Source organism: Biomphalaria glabrata, chromosome 5, assembly GCF_947242115.1.
Source record: "Biomphalaria glabrata chromosome 5, xgBioGlab47.1, whole genome shotgun sequence".
Taxonomy (NCBI): domain Eukaryota; kingdom Metazoa; phylum Mollusca; class Gastropoda; family Planorbidae; genus Biomphalaria; species Biomphalaria glabrata.
In genome coordinates, this window is record NC_074715.1 from 51,261,079 (window position 1) to 51,273,617 (window position 12,539).

Here is a 12,539-nt window from a genome sequence, read left to right on the forward strand (position 1 = left end):
ATATAGCTTTTATATAGCGCTACTTTCATGCTTATAGCATGCTCAGAGCGCTTTTGGTCCAATCTCATTTGTGGACCGTTGGGGGGGGGGAGGGGGTATCTAGGAGTTGGTTTGCCGTGCTGCCCCTAGGCGCTCAGTAAACACAACTCTGCCCGAGTCGGGTGTCGAACCTCGAGCCCCCTTCTAGGTAGCCAAGCCAAGCTAAGTTAGCCGCACTTAGCCTCTCGACCACGCTAGGCTATTTATTTGATCTATGTTTGACCTTTATTAAACGTATCCGCCTGATGTGCACGTGCACATACATCAGTTATTACACTCTTTAATGCTAGAGATTAAAAAAAAAAAGCAGTGTGACCCGGATGTTGTTTTATCTACGCTGTGCAGTCCAGAAAGTGTGAGCCAAACTCTATGTAAAAGGGGGGACGTAGATTGCGTACATGATACAACAGAAAATTATTTCTGGTTAAGTTTCTATTTCCCCTTCTTCTATTTCCACAGTTTGAATCACTGGCGGATCTTGGGTGGGGAAGGGGGGGAGGTTGGTAGGGGTGATCGCCCCCCCCCCCTAAAAGTTCTGGATCCGTTAGTGGTTTAAAATTAGGTGTGGGGGGACTATTTTGGGATGAGTTTTTCGCCTTAACTCTTTCTCTCCTAACCGACGATACAAACGTTGGTTCCATCAGAATGTGGTAAATAATTACGGAGAGATAGAGTTAAGCGACACTTGAAGAAATGTACACAACAGCTTCAGTGGGCCTAGATTTTCTTTATAGAAATCATGCTAATAGGATGACATTATAGAGACTGAAATACTTAACTTTACCCAAATATAAATAAATAAAAAAATATGAATAATTTTACACAATTTAACTCTTTCTCTCCGTAATTACTTTTCAACGTTTCAACTGTTTGATCATTACGATTTCACTATCTGCTATGATTAAGCTTTAAAAACTTTGTTGTTTGTTATCAGAAAATGTTGTATTTGGTCTAGAATTAAAGTGAAATGTGCGCTCTCTTATTTAGCACAAATTCAAGTTTATAAAATTAAAAAAATCAATTTAATTTAAGTCAAATCAACGATGGTATCGTCCATCAGGAAAGAAAGAGTTAAACATATTGGAGATATTCATACATCGAGGCGAATCCATAAATAGCAAGCTTTTTGGAGTCTCCGGTATTCAAAAGAAAGAAAGTGTTGTCAAGCTAGGTGTTTGTTTTTTTTAATTATGATATTTTATTGCTCTTTTTAGAACTGCTGAATGCATTTTTCTTAGCTCTTCCATTTGTAGCTTTTATTGAGTTGGCAACATTGACATTACATTTTGCGTCTTTAACAATGTTTAGTTTACCGTGGATATTTCCAATAGAGGAAATGAACGGTAATGCTTACAGAGAAATATTATAGTTTCTACAGACATTGTGTATATCTGTGGACAGCGTATTCTTAAGAATGGACAGGCCTCCCTTAATATTGTAGTAACTCCAGTGGCGGACCGAAAGGGTTAATGTGTGTGCGGCCTGCTGATACACACGACTCAGGCCAATCACAAGGGTCAACGGGTCAACGGCTGTCGATAGACAAGGGACAGTACTGCTAGTTCATGCAAGTATGACCTGTATTGTGGTCATGTGATCAAGAGCCTTCATGGTCGAGAGACACGGTGTGTAACGAGAGACAGTTGAGTCCAGAACCGCAAGGCAGTAAGGACTGTGTGGTACCTTGGAGTCCTCGAAAATGTAGCTGTACGAGCTAGAGAGACTTGTAGTGTTAAGTTAGGCAGTTCTGATAAGTACAAGAAAGCATTTGAATTTGATGTAGCCAATTGTGTTTATTGGCTGTCGATGTATTTGTAATTAAATCGCCACTTTGTTACTTGAAGCTCTTGTTGTCAAGTTCTTGTGTTAGATGTGCTGTGTTGTTGTTAAGTAGTGTTTGCAGAAGGCCTGGTTGAGAAGATCGTAACAATATCTTAATATCTAAGGACAGCTGCTGACAGGGAAGAGTGCAGAGAAATGGTACGATAGAGGTCAATGGACTAATTAGGACGACGTATCTGACGATTATGACGTATATTTGTTTGTGTATGACGTAATAATCGATTTGGCACTGCCAACAGGTTTGTCATTCGTCGTTTCTATATTGTAAATTGTAAATAAGGGAATTAACTGTAATTACTGATAAATACAAATATATGACACATTATGTCCCTTATTATTTAATTACATGTTTACTCGAATAACAAGTAAGATGTAAAACATAAGTTTAAAAAAAAAAACAAGGTTACAGAGGCAGTGCAACTAGAAACATTAACTCAAAATCGGCCCCCGAAGTGGTCCACACAGGCAGGTAAAAAGGCCGGCATCAATATTATTAGAAAGGACATCATAATTAAATTCTATCAAAGACAAATGACAGAGAAGAATGGAGAGCTTGTGTGATGCCCCAGCGGTTAGCAGACCAAAGGATAGGACAGGTGAAAGTGAATGTGAAATTAAATGCGAACCTGGCCTAACTAATGTCATATAATGAATATCTAATGAATATCTAATTGATCTAATTGTTTTGTAAAGGGTCAATCTCTTATTCAATTCCTGAAAAAAAAAAGATAAAAACATTTTCTTAAAAAAAATTGACTATAGTTAAATGTTCTTTCGCTGTCATTTCCTATTGCAGTTAACGAGATAATATGAAAGCCTACTTATTAATTGTTGTTTTAAATTATGTCCAACTTATATGTATACTAAATAGATTTTTTCTCTTGAAAAAAAGTAAACATTATTTTGGGGTAAACGTAGTAGTTAGTAGGACAGAACTTACATAAGGTAGCAATATAAGTGTAAAAAATTTTTTAACAAAAAGTCTAAAACCATTTGCATAAATATTGTTGTAACCCTATGGGCGACGCGATAGGGTTAACTGTGTGTGATCAGCTGCCTTTATGTGACACAGGCCAGAAAAACAAAGTTAATACGTAACTGTATCAATTAGTTTGGATCAGTAATGTGATTAAGTTTGTTATAGATCTAGACCAGCAACAATAAATCTGTAAGATTAGAAATATTTTTACCAATGCAGTATGATCGTATCACTCACTTGTCTCGACCAGTTGGGAAAAAGGGTTGGGGGGATGAGGATGGCGAAAGAATGGGTATCAGGGTGAAGGTTGTCGTGATAGCTTTTTTAAAGCCTTTTATATTTTAACAAAATTTACGATTTGAATTCGAACTCGAGGCCTCAAGCCTCCTCAAGCCAATTCACTAACCACTGTGCCAGCGAAGTGCTTATGAAAATAGCTATCTATTCTCTACTTATTCAACGTATACCGCCACATCAGTTGAAGACAATTTCTTTCCCTTGTTCGGTACCAAACACAAAAATTAATTAAGAAATTGTTTATTTTTTTTTTAATATTTTTTTTTTTTTAGGTACAAGAAATAATTGTGCGAAGTTCCTACTTGACCCAAGACCAAGAATAGTTTTTGAAGAAATAACGTGTTCAAACGTTTTACCAGACAGACAGACAGACAGACAGAGGAAGTTGATATGAGGGTTTTAAAAATGTAACATACACAAACACATGTAGTCTGACAAGTTTCTGAGCTCAACAAGTTGATGGTGTATGTGTGTTACTATTATTACGTCGAGGTGGCTGAGTGGTTAAGCGCTTGGGTTCGAATCTTGGTGAAGACTAAGATTTTGAATTTCAGGACCTCAGTTCTGAGACCAACTCATTTCTACTGGGGAAAGTAAAGAAGGTTGTCATTGTGCTGGCTACATGACACCCTGCTCGTTAACCGTTGACCAATCAAACATATGACTTTAGATTATTCTTATATCTGGCTACATACACAACAGAACATTAAGACCACTTGTTTGAAGGTAATTTAATATCCGTACTTTCAATAAAGCAAAGACTATTTCATATTTCAACAAATTCTCTTTGTATTTGACATAAAGTCTATACATGTGTCGTCTTGACATTAACGGCTTACATCGGTTAGGGTTGTGCGAAGTTTCAGATAACCCGAGAATAGGTGCGGGAGAAATAACGTGTACATATACACATAATTCAAGTAACAATCAGTAGCGCAATCATCGTAAAATCATCTTTGTGTTAATTAAGACCTTTTTTTTTTTTTGGGTCACGTCAACAGTCAAGGAGAATCGCATTAGCGAACTTATTAAAGATGCTATTATAAGGTCTAAATTAGAAGATGAAACGTCTCTTAATTAAAGTCTTGGTTTTTTTAAACATAAGTTGTAATGCCGTATTTATTTGATTAATATTACTATATGGATTTGTAACTAAAATTAAAAAAATTAATTGAATGTTTTCGAATCTCCTCCCAACCCCGACACCTCAGTGTAATGTCCTTTAGGGTCGAGATTTCTCACTTAATGACATTTTGACCCGGTAAAGCTTTTATCCCAATGGCCAGAATGACCGATTTCTCTGACCCCCATAAACTTGATGTAATCACACCCGTTTTCTCAAGACACTGTTCCTAGAGCCAACGTCATACTTTAGCCAACGCCATACGCTTGCCAGCAAAACGGTCCTAACCCAGAGTGTGAGAAACGCTGATTTAGTTGTTCAGTCCTCTTGTTAACATGATACCTCAAGTCAGAACGGAATGGTACTAGTTGAACTCGTACTTCCGTGACATTCTTTTCTTTTTTTTAGAACTAATATCAAAGGAGATAACCTTCTTTACACATTGGTATGTGTTTATTGCAGCGTTTCTACAAGTGTTGATGACGTTGTCATTTATGTGTTGACAGTTATGTTCTTTTTCTATTTGTGGTTATTATATTACTTTCTCCTAACGCAAATAAGTAAAACTTATATATTGAATAGTTTAACAGATATTAAAATTCATTAAATAACAAACTAGTTAGCAAACAATGAATTTATTAATATAAAACAATAATAATTAAAGTATTTTGGTTTAGTTATGAATAGATTTTTAAAACAAATTAGTAGTCTATGATATGTATATTTTAAAGTAGGAAGTAAAGCGTATCTATTTAAGTATACAATGAATAGAAATCAACACCGTTTGACCAATCTTGTTAAAACTTGGCAGAAATGTTTCTTGGGTACTAACTTAGACAGTAGTGTATGTACTGTAGTCCTAAAACAAACTTAAGACCCTCAAAAAAAAGTTGACCAACTCTATCAAAGCATTATAACTTCATCGATCTAGGGTATGTTTACCATATTTACATGAAAAGATCGAAAGGATCTAGATCTAATTTTAGAAATCCTTTTCTATGGTTCCTGGGTGTTTCCTCACCGTTGGTGAGGAACAGGATCATAGGAAAGGTCTTCGGAAGTGAAGACACCTTCAGGGCGGAAGTTACCACCCTGGAGGATGAGAAAATAAAGGTGACGCTCCACTGGGTGTCACCCACCATATCTAAAAACGAAATTGAGGAGATCTTTGGAACCCTCGCTGAATAAGGCTCCAAAAATCGAAGCTTTGAGGCCGGGGGGTTAGTGAAAAGTGGGTGGTGTAGATTAAACCCCGCAGAGGCACCGAGCTGCACCACTACATACAACTAAAATACGAAGAGGATCCCAGGACCCACAAAGTCCTAATTACAACGCCTGGAAGAAGACAACAATGCTGGAATAGTCAGAAAGAAGACCACAGGTCAAACCAGTCCCAACAGGGTCACCCCTAGGGGCCCCAAAAAAGACGATGAGAAACCCCTGGAGGCCAACAAAAACACATATGCGATGGCCCTGAAAAGGGATAGTGGGAAAGGACAGACCAAAGCTATACCTGGGATAGATGAAGACGAGTTCGAACTCGTAAAAGACACAACATTCGAAACATGTGTAGACAGTGTGAGAACCATCCCTTCCCCCTCAAAAAAAAAAAAAAAACAAACAGGCAAAAAGGAAAGTAACACGGGGTCCAATACGCATAAAGAACTAAAAACCATCGTACATGTTAGATCGGAGTCTAGCTCTCCAAGCCGAAAAAGCACTCTTTCTCTGACCTCCGCCCCTGATGACCAGGGAGACGACCCTGAAGTAGGGAAAGAAATGGGAAGAAAGGGAGAGAAAAAGGAGTTGGAGGAGTTCCGTCACTCTCCTACACCTCTGGTAATTAACGAAGGTGAGGACCCTGACACACCGCCAAACACATGAGCAATTAAAACAAAACACAGTAGACACACACACACGCGTTAGTGACAAACACAAACACAATCAAACAACTAAACAACCCACCAACACACCATCATGGCAGACATCACAGTCCTTTCACTTAACATCTGAGGTCTAAGAAATAAACGCAAAGACGTAGTTTCATTTTACCAAAAAAACACGCAAAGCAGACTTTATTTTCTTACAGGAGACAAATGTGAATTCAATTTTCATCAGTAATCAGATTACATCAAACATAGGCACGAAGGAGGGCTACTTTAGTCTAGGGGAGGAATGCAGGGGAGTAGCAATCTTACAGACATCAGACAGGTTCAAGGTTACATACTCACATAGCGATAATAGTGGGAGGGTGGTCATAGTCAATGTAGAAGCACAAAAACAAGCATATCCACTTATTAACATATACGCTCCGACTCTGAGTAGAGAGAGAGACCACACTGTTTTGAAACTCTGGTGCGAAGCATTACACAGCAGACACATTGGAGAAAAACAAATTGGGAAAAAGGGGGGGGGGGAGACTTAAACTACATAGAAACAATTTAGACAAGCAATACACAAACACACAGGGTCCACTCCCTCGGTCAACGGGTGAAACTTATAATTTCCTAAGAGAAATCAAAGGAATCTTTCGCTTGGTGGACGCATATAGAGCGTTACGGCCAGAGGGATGGGAAACTACCCTAAAACATAGTTCATACCCTGTGGAGACAAGAATAGACAGATTCTACACACCAATAACATGTAATCTATTTGGATTTTCACACATTGAAGAGACGCTAGACTACACGGACTACAGATGAGTGCTATTAAGGCTGGGAGGAAATAAAGGCGGCAAAAAACAAACGGACACACATTGGAAGATGAACAATAGCCTTCTACAGGATGCAATCATAGTGCAATTAATTAAAAGAATGCTAGAGCCTATAGGAGGAACTAACCAAGGAGAGTGTCACTTGATTCAAATATAGCCTATAATGAAAAAGTCACTTAAGCAGCAAATTAAATCCTGGCTGCAAACAAAGGTAAAACAAAAAGACGCCAAGAAGAGGAATGACTTAAAGATGTTTTACATTCGTCCATCCATCTATCTATCTATCTATCTATCTATCTATCTATCTATCTATCTATCTATCTATCTATCTATCTATCTATCTATCTATCTATCTATGTGAACACGGACATTAAATCTGACCGAACTGAACATGGACATTAAATCTGACCGAACTAATCACGGACATTAAATCTGACCGAACTGAACACGGACATTAAATCTGACCGAACTGAACACGGACATTAAATCTGACCGAACTGAACACGGACATTAAATCTGACCGAACTGAACACGGACATTAAATCTGACCGAACTGAACACGGACATTAAATCTGACCGAACTGAACACGGACATTAAATCTGACCGAACTGAACACGGACATTAAATCTGACCGAACTGAACACGGACATTAAATCTGACCGAACTGAACACTGACATTAAATCTGACCGAACTGAACACGGACATTAAATCTGACCGAACTGAACACGGACTATGTTCGTCATCGTACCGAACAGAACTCAAACTTCAATCTGTCCGAATCTAACCGAATCCGAATTCTTACACAATGAGTTCGGTTCCATCTTTAGTTTAAACTCCGTCATCTTCTGCCACCAAGCAAGAAATTTTGACACGGACGTAGAGGAGTTTATTCGGGAACGAACGTCTGTACTTTCAATTCAACTTTAAATCAAGCAACGCAAGTGTTAGGTGCGCATCGTAGTGTCAATGTGGAGTGGTGCGAATGCGTGTTGAAAGGAGAGTCGAACCGAAATGGAAGAATATTATTATCATTATAGCTTTTATATAGCGCTACTTTCATGTTTATAGCATGCTCAGAGCGCTTTGGTTCAATCTCATAAGTGGACCAGTGGGGAGTTGGTTTTCCGTGCTGCCTTTAGGCGCTCAGTAAACGCAAGTGTCGGGTGTCGAACCTCGAGCCCCCTTCTAGGTAGCCAAGACAAGCCAAGTTCAAGCGCACTTAGCCTCTCGACCACGCTTTTGTGTAAATTAACATTAAATTATTTATAAACTATGACTCGTTTTGGTGTCGGCGTCTCTCTAAAGAGTCTCATCACATAATAAAACGTAACAAGTGACGCCCAATGTAAAGGTAAAACCCACGTATTCCTCTGTACATAGTTGATCTCCTGTCAACAGACAGTAGAGATATTCGAGCCTAGATCTAGAGACAGGATACTAGTCGACTATTGGTAATAGACAATGGCGGACAAGGCTGGGGTAGCAACATTGAAGGAAGAGGGGAGGTTGTTGGATCTGGAAGGATCGTAACAAAGGTAATACGTGCAAGAATGGGTGATGAAAAGAAGAGATAAGCAATGGAAAGAGAAAAAGAAAAGGAGAGATTATCAATGTAAAGAGAAAAAGTAAAGAAAATGAGAGATAAGCCATGGAGGAAAAAAGAAAACGACAAAATCATAGTTTATAAATAATTTAATCTCAATTAACACTATCTAAACACTATTTTGTTTCTATTTCGGTTGTCCTCTCCATTCACTACACATACTCACCATCCCACATTTTCAGTACGATGCGCACGTAACAGAATCCTGTCTTGTTAAAGCAATCCTTTCCGGTACAAGCAGGGGCTCAATGTAATATCATATATAGGTCAATAAACTTTTTCTTCCTTATCCTAATGACTTCTATCCTCCAAGATCAATGTCCTAATCCTTTTATACCTCGTAACTAGCTACATTCTCCCGAGCGTGATACCATTCTAATATTTCCCTAACTAGATTTCTTTTTCAATACTAACTCCCCATAATTACGACCTCGGCCTAGTTGCTCTATATAATTACAGAATTGGATTATGTGTGTGTGTTAACTTTTCAAGGATTGAAAAGAATAGCTATTGGTTTACTCACCCGCTTCACTGGAAGTCTTTTTGTCTAAAACACTAAACGAAATTATTAATGACTCTAGTCCGAGGTTACTAATCACTTGAGCTGTTCGGCTGTACATATGTTTTCTACTAAGTTCGAATTCTGACATGAAGGTCGTTGAGTTTTGGAGAGACCAGTCATCTCATTCAAATCCATTGACCCCCTAGTTTAGAATATATTACATTTCATGTCTTCGTAAATTTATTCTATGTCCACACTATGTGAAGAAAGCTATGGACAGCAAAAAAGGATTTCTGTTTGACTGCCCCAGGCTTGCTGATCTCCGCCTCGACAGGTCTGGGAAACCAAAAATTCTCGACCTGTATGGTGACGCGTACGCACTACGCAAGACAGCAGGGTTTCTGTCCAGGGTTTTTGCAAGAGAGGATTTGAGCCTCTCAAGCCCTCACTCTAATGGAGTTTGATGATGATGATGATCTACTGGAATAATTAATTAGTTTGGCACTACGTGAATTAATCTCTAACTAATAAGCGAAGCGTTCTGTTCATTGTCTAGAACGTGCGTAGTGTTAAGTTATTATTTATTTTGAATTTTGGGAAACACTGTCCTCGACTCTTAAGCCAAAAGTTTTGAATGTTTTTTTTTCGGATCAAGCTGACAGACACTTTAAGACGGGATTTAGTCTTCCAGTCAAAGATAAACTTGCGTAAATGAGGAGAACCCATTTAATACATTGTATCAATTAGGTATCAAGGACGCTTCGTGCTTACGTTCAAACCAGATATCCTGACATATAATTAGCTCTAACGAAGACAGCAGCCTTCAATCAAAGAAATACAAAAGAAAAAAAAAACCAGTTCTTTGCAGCGATTGACATGCCATTCTATCAGAGGCGGCCTTAGGGTGTAGCGAATGGGCAACCAACTCAGGTTTCGCGCCTGTAGGGGCCCATCGATAAATAGAATCTTAAGTCATCGTCAGCCCATCGTGTAAATAAATATTCGTGACCCTGATCAGGCTTTCGCCAAGGATCCCGCGCACTGCTAAGACTGCCTATAATATTGAAGAGCAATGTTTCCCAGACTATTTCCTTAACGGAACACTTTTCGCATTGAGTATTCATTGGAATAATTTAAATATTTTTTTAGAGAGATTAAAACGCCTAGTGACCTACTAGCTAACTATTCCAGTAGTTCGTAGAACACCTATTCAGGCCTCGTGGTACACTGGGGGTTCCGCGTGACACAGTATGAGAAACACTGGTGTAGATTGAAGACATTACATTTCAAATTAATGCGAATATCTTGGAGTTAAGACAGATCGGAGGATGACCTCAGGTTGCTGCGTTGTCAGCAGAAACCTAGTTCTGACCTAGATCCGGGGTCGGCAACCTGAGGCTCGCGAGCCACATGCGGCTCTTTGGATGTGAAGATGCGGCTCTTTAGTTCCTTTCGCAAATATTCTTTATTTTATCGGAATTTTTTTTTTTTAAGTTTGAATCGTTGAATTAGGATTAGGCACCGAATATATCTCTCAGCCACTTGTACTCGCTTTTCACCACACCCCTCCCCCATTACACGTATCGTCACTGTCGTTGTCAGCACATCAGAAGCTCTTGGTCGTTTCTAAGTACGTTTTAATTCGCTATCGACGCAAGACGAATTGGCATCTTCACCACTCTCTTTGGCTGGGACGTATAGCAAGTAAGTGAGTTAGAAGCGATTAACTTCTACAAGTTGGAAGCAATCTACAAGTAATGCTATTATGGCAAGCTTTGTGGTACCACTAGAAATTGCACAAAAATCAAACCATTTAAAGTTGTTAAAGACTGCTTCCTTCGTGCATCTGAAGAACTGTTTCGTGATTTAAAAAAAAACACAGAAATCTTGAAATAAAAAAAATCAAAGATTTGCCACTATCTGCTAAAACAGTACAAGATAGAATAGCTAACATGTTTTCAAATGTAACATATTGGCAGGTGGAAGATATTCTACTTTCTTCTGTCTTATCATTTGCTATAGATGAGTCTTGTGACATAAAAAAAAAAATAAAGGGGTAACATCTATTCTTCGGAGCAAAATAAACCATGAAATTCATTCTTACGTTTCACTGCATAATAAACCAAACCATGAAGCGCTTTGTGCCCAAACATTTTAGCCGAAATAGTTGAGGTCATAAATTTGGTAATCAAGATTGTTAACAGCATCCTGTCAAAAGCAATCTACCATAGTCAGTTTAAAGAATTCTTAAAGGAAACGGAGACTCTTTCTTCCCAATAAAGTGCAATGGCTTTCCAAAGGTTAAAACGTTTTGCTTTGTGCTTGAATGAAATAAATACATTCCTAAATGATAAAGACATTAATCACCCTGAATTAGAGAACAACAAATGGTTGCAAAAAAATTACTTTATGGTGGATATAACAATGAAATTAAATGAGCTGAATCTACAACTGCAAGGAAAGTAAAACCCAGTTTGATAGAAGAATTCGTTTGTTTTAAAGAAAAAATATTTTTGCCAAAAATATATTTCAGAGTGGCAATGTCTAAAACAGAATCAGAGCAACTTTTGACACGAATTATTTTAGCTTAGCACAGTAGTAAACAAAATCTAAGATGAATTTCTTGATAGATTTGAGCAGTTCAAAACCAACCGTTCTGGCATTCCAAGTAAATCCTCTCAACACAAACAGTAACGAAATCCACATTGATCATTTTGGAATTGATAATAGAAATACAATTGATCGATTTAAAAAGTAAAGTTTTCTGGAGTGGAAAATGTACAGAGTTAAAACTCAAGTTGGAAGAGTTGGAGGTACAGAACTGTTGTAGCCTATGTAACACGAGTGGACAGCTTTAAAAGGAATGCCGCGAGTTGATGAGTTGAATAGTCTTCCAGATTGCTACAGTCCGGTGAAGAAGTTGGCATTTGGAGTGCTGACTATCTTTAGATCGACATATTCGTGCGAGCAAGCTTTCTCTTGCATAAATATAATTAAAAGTAAAGTAAGAAACCAACTAAAAATTGAAAATTTACAGTCGCGTTTGAAACTAAAAATAAGCTATGAGCTAAATGTATCCAAGATTGTAGGGCCATCGCTCCAATTTGCTTAATTGTTTGTTATTGAAATACAATTTAGTGTTATCAGTAACAGTTTAACTGTTTTAGTTGTTTCCTAAATTTATTTTTTTGAAAAACACTACTTATATAGGAATAAAAAGTTTCTTTTTTTTTTTCATAAAAAAGTGTGTAAGTACTATTTATTGTTGGCAAGAGAAAAATATTGTGGCTCTTTAAAAAAGTTAAAATTGTGTAAATTCCAATTTTCGGCTCTTCCGACTCAAAAGGTTGCCGACCCCTGACCTAGATCTGTCTGAGACCCGTGGCCTTGTGAGGTTAGTTTACACTTCCCGTAATGAAGGGATATTTTACTTTGTAAT